A 5,285-nucleotide genomic window follows, 5' to 3' on the forward strand; every position below is an offset into this window, starting at 1 on the left:
ATGTACGATTATGCCAAGCCCAATTTAACTGGGGCTAAATCGAGTATTGTTAGACCTAATATTACTGAAATTATTTTGAACTGAAACCTAACACTATTCAAATGATTCAATAGTTTGTTCAGTGTGATAGTTTGTAGGACGAAGACCCAAATACTCATTTGGCTAACTTTCTAGAACTTTGCGACACTTTCAAGATAAATGGCGTTTCTGAATATGCCATTTGCCTTCAGTTGTTTCCATTCTCATTAAGAAATAAGGCTAAGTAGTGGTTAAACTCCCTACCACGAGGTTCTATCACTACATAGGAGCAAGTGACTAAGAAATTTTTGTTAAAGTACTTTCCACCAGCTAAGATAGCTAAGCTGAGGAATGATATCTCTTCCTTCATGCAAATGGATTTAGAAACCCTTTACGATGCATGGGAGAGGTATAAGGATTTATTAAGAAGGTGCCTTCACCATGGGTTACTTCTATGGCTACAGGTTCAAACTTTCTACAACGGTTTGAACCCCTTAACTAGGCAACTGGTCGATGCAGCCGCTGGTGGTACTTTCAATAATAAAACACTTGACGAGGCTGATGAGTTTATAGAGGAGATGTCACTGAATAATTATCAGTGGAAAGTCATGAGGACAAAGTCGACAAAAGCAGCCGGTGTTTTTAACTTAAATGCAGTCACCATGTTATCAAACCAGGTACAACTCTTGAATAAAAAGATTGATGGTTTATATGTTTCTACACAGGTACATCCAATGATGCAATGCGACTCAAATGCAAGTAGAATAAATAACTCAGAATATTTACCCTATGGTCCTAGCATGGAGAATGAGCAAATAAATTATATGGGTAATAATTATAAAACTCAAAATAATCCTTATAGTAATAACTATAATGCAGGATGGAGGAACTACCCAAATTTCTCATGGGGAGGTCAAGGAAACCAAAGACCACAACCTCCTCTAGGTTTTCAACAACAACCATATCAGCAAGAGAAGAAACCAAACCTTAAAAAGATGTTGGCAAAATTTATTTCGATGTCAGAGACTTGTTTTCAAAACACTAATACGACCTTGAAAAATCAATAAATGTCGATTCATGGGCTTGAAAATCAAATCGGACAACTTGCTAAATTAGTTTCAGAAAGGCAACAAGGTAGTTTGCCTAGTAACATCGAACCCAACCTAAAAGAGCATGTGAAAGTAGTTACACTAAGTAATGGAAAGTGTTAACTGAACCTGAAAAGAAGCTACATCAGGAATCTGATAAGGAAAAGGACGAGGAGGTAAAACCCGAAATGAGTGAAACACTGGTACTTAAGGAATATAAACCACCAATTCCATATCCAGAAAAGTTCCAGAAAGACCGTATAGATACACAATTCGATAAATTTCTTGAACTCTTTAAACAATTGCACATTAACTTACCTTTTGTTGAAGCTATTTCTCAGATGCCTACATATGCAAAATTTTTGAAAGAGCTATTAACAAATAAAAGGAAGTTTGAAGAGCTATCTACTGAGGAACTCAATGAGGAATGTTCAGCTATTCTTCAAAATAAACTACCAACCAAATTGAAAGATTTAAGAAGTTTTACTATTCCCTGTTTAATAGGTAGTTTAAATCTTGAGAAAGCATTAGCTGATTTAGGTGTTAGAATTAATCTGATGCCTTATAAAATGTTGAAGCAGCTTGGTCTTGGGGAACCAAAACCCACTAAGATAAGTATTCAATTAGTTGGCAGATCTATTAAAAATCCTAGGGGTATTATTGAAGATGTACTTGTAAAAGTAGATAAATTCATATTCTATGTTGATTTTGTTATGCTTGACATGGATGAGGATGTTAAGGTACCTTTAATTTTAGGTCGCCCATCTTAGCCACTGCAAGGGCTGCTATTGATGTGGGTAATGGTAAACTTGTGCTTAGGGTAGGTGGCGAAGAGATTATTTTTAAAATCTATGATGCCATGAGATTCTCTAGAGAATAAGATGATTCCTATTATTTTATTGATTCTATTGATCATGTTATTCAAGATTCTTTAAAATAAATTGTTCATAAGGACACGTTGAAACTGTGTCTTGTTCAAAGAGAGGAGGTGGATGACGATAATGCTGTGATAGGTAAGACAAAAGTTGATTTAGATTCTAATGAGTCTTCATTGAGACAGAAGAATTATGAGGGTATTGAGGTAAACGATGAATTGAAATTAAAACCCTCTATTGAAGAACCTTCCAAGTTGGAACTAAAGCAATTACCAAATCACTTAGAATATGCGTTTCTTAGAAATAATTCCACATTACCAATGATTATTGCTTCAGATTTACATCCAAAAAAGATGAGCTATTACAAGTATTAAAGGAGCATAAAAGGGCCATAACTTGGAAGATTTTTAACATTAAAGGGATCAGTCCTTCTTTTTACACCCATAAAATTTTAATCTAGGATGAATACAAACCATGTGTACAAGCTCAAAGATGACTGAATCCTAACATGAAAGAAATCGTTAAGGCTGAGGTAATTAAACTTCTAGATGCTAGAGTTATTTATCCTATTTCTGACAGTACTTAGGTGAGTCCTGTGCAGGTTGTTCCTAAGAAATGAGGCGTGACTGTTGTAGCAAACGAGAAGAATGAGTTGATTCAAACAAGAACAGTAACGAGATGGAGAGTTTGCATTGACTATAGGAAGTTGAAAAATGACACAAGAAAAAATCACTTTCCTTTGCCATTCATTGATCAAATGTTGGAAAGATTATCTGGACATATGTATTATTGTTTCCTAGATAGACTCTCTGGCTACTTTCAAATCCCGATAGCTCTCGAGGACCAAGAAAAAATGACATTTACATGTCCATATGGTACGTTTGCTTACTGAAAAATGCCTTTTGGATTATGTAATGCTCCTGCTACGTTTCAACACTGCATGTTGGCCATTTTTGATGAACTCGTAGAAGACAATATGGAGGTTTTTATGGATGATTTCTCAGTATTTGGTAATTCTTTCCATCTTTGTCCTAAAAATTTAAAACCAGTTTTAATAAGATGTGAGGAAACAAAGCTTGTACTTAATTGGGAAAAATGTCACGTCATGGTTCGAGAGGGGATTGTGTTAGGTCATAAAATTTCTAGTAAAGGGATTGAGGTTGATAGAGAAAACATAGAAACCATTGAGAAATTAGTTCCCCCAAGTTCAGTTCAGGCTATACGAAGCTTTTTAAGACATGATGGATTTTATAGAAGATTTACTAAAGATTTTTTTAATAGCTAAGCCTTTAACGAATTTGCTAGAAAAAGATGTGTCTTTCGATTTTAGTCAGGAATGTTTAGAAGTATTTAATACTCTTAAAGAAAAATTAATTAATGCTCCAATTGTAGTTGCACCTTATTGGAATTTACCCTTTGAACTAATGTGTAATGCGAGTGATTTTGCAGTAGGTGCAGTTTTTGGACAGCGAAGAGACAAACATTTTTAACCGATTTATTATGCTAGCAGACATTGACAGCTGCACAAGAAAACTACACTACTATAGAAAAAGGATTGCTCGTTGTGGTCTTTACATTCAATAAATTTAGGCCATATTTGATATTATCTAAAGTTGTCGTTTACACTGACCATTCAGCTCTTTGTTATCTCCTCAGTAAAACATATGCAAAACCTCGACTTATAAGATGAATTTTATTATTGCAGGAATTCGATTTAGAAATTCAAGATAAGAAGGGAGCTAAAAATCTTGCAGCAGATCACCTTTCCAGGTTAGAGAATTCACATCTCAAGAAGCTTGATGAAAATGAAATAAATGACTCGTTTCCTGAGGAACAATTCTTAATTATTACTAACTCTGAAGTTCCTTGGTTTGCGGATATTACGAATTACCTAGCTGCTAACATCCTACCAAAAGGGTTGACACATCATCAAAAGAAGCAAATCTTTACCGATGTAAAAAATTATTTTTGGGAGGATCCTTTTCTTTTTCGTGTATGTGTATGTCAAGTAATTCGGAGATGTGTTACAAAATCAAAGGCGAGTAAAATCTTGGAACATTGCCACTCAGGACCTACAGGAGGACATTACAGTGGGACTAGGACAACACATAAAATGCTTAAATCAGGTTTTTATTAGTCCACACTATTCAAAGACGCTAACAGGTATGTTAATTCTTGTGATAGATGCCAGAGATCAGGTCATATCTCTAATTGTGATGAAATGCCTCAAACTTATATGCTCTCATATGAAATATTTGGCATTTGGGGTATTAATTTTATGGGCCCATTTCCTAGCTTATTTGGTAATAAATATATCCTAGTAGCAGTTGATTATATGTCAAAATGGGTAAAAGCTCAAGCTTTATCCACTAATGATGCTAGAGTGGTAGTTATATTTCTCAAGAAACTTTTTTCTTGATTCGGAACACCTACAGCAATTATTAGTGATAGGGGTACGCATTTTTGTAATGCACAATTTGATAAAGTTCTTAAGAAGTATGGAGTACATTATAGGACAGCTACCCCTTATCACCCCCAAACTAGTGGACAAGTTGAAGTCGCAAATCGAGAGCTTAAACGCATCCTAGAGAAAACCGTAGAATCAAATAGGAAGGATTGGGCAATGAAAGTAGATGATGTTTTATAGGCCTATTGTAACACCCCTAACCCGATTCCATCGCTGGAATGGGTTACGAGATATTACCGAAGCAAATACTTATTCGTAAAATTTCCATACATTTACTTCTATCATCTTCATTGCGTTAAGTTCATCTTTAATAATGCATAATTCATTATACTCCCATATACGATCCTTATTCGTACATAGCCAGAACACATAGTTAATCATTATCAAGTTCAATCAAAACTATTACATAAGTTTACATCATATAACAACCATATCATACGATTGCATGTTATGTTCAGACATAACTAGACGACCCATTATGCTATCTCAATTTAGATACTAAGATCATATACAATAGCCACGTTGCAATTAATCACTTATATAAATGTGTCATAATCAAACCACCCCAAAAACACATAGTCAAGATTTCTTAGCATTATCAACTTTCAAGCATATGTATAATTTTTATAGATATATATATATTTATCATTCACTAATAGCATTAAACATTATAGCCAAGACAAATTATACCATGATTAAATATAACCAAATTCAAACTTAGTATTTAAGCCATATTCGCATGGCTAGAAGTATACATATCAAAGTTCAAACAAATACATATTAGCCTATACATGCCAAAATGTTCACTTCGACCAACTAAGAAGAGGGTACCAAAAT

General features: G+C 34.3%; 1 non-coding gene across 1 annotated transcript; it reads right to left on the minus strand.

The window, feature by feature from the left end:
* Window positions 1-359: 359 nt before the first annotated feature.
* Window positions 360-466, minus strand: LOC128287622 (small nucleolar RNA R71). The gene has a single exon (XR_008278321.1). It is a non-coding gene; the product is annotated as a small nucleolar RNA R71 (small nucleolar RNA).
* Window positions 467-5,285: the final 4,819 nt, after the last annotated feature.

The sequence above is a fragment of the Gossypium arboreum genome, chromosome 13 (genome assembly GCF_025698485.1).
Source record: "Gossypium arboreum isolate Shixiya-1 chromosome 13, ASM2569848v2, whole genome shotgun sequence".
Lineage (NCBI taxonomy): Eukaryota > Viridiplantae > Streptophyta > Magnoliopsida > Malvales > Malvaceae > Gossypium > Gossypium arboreum.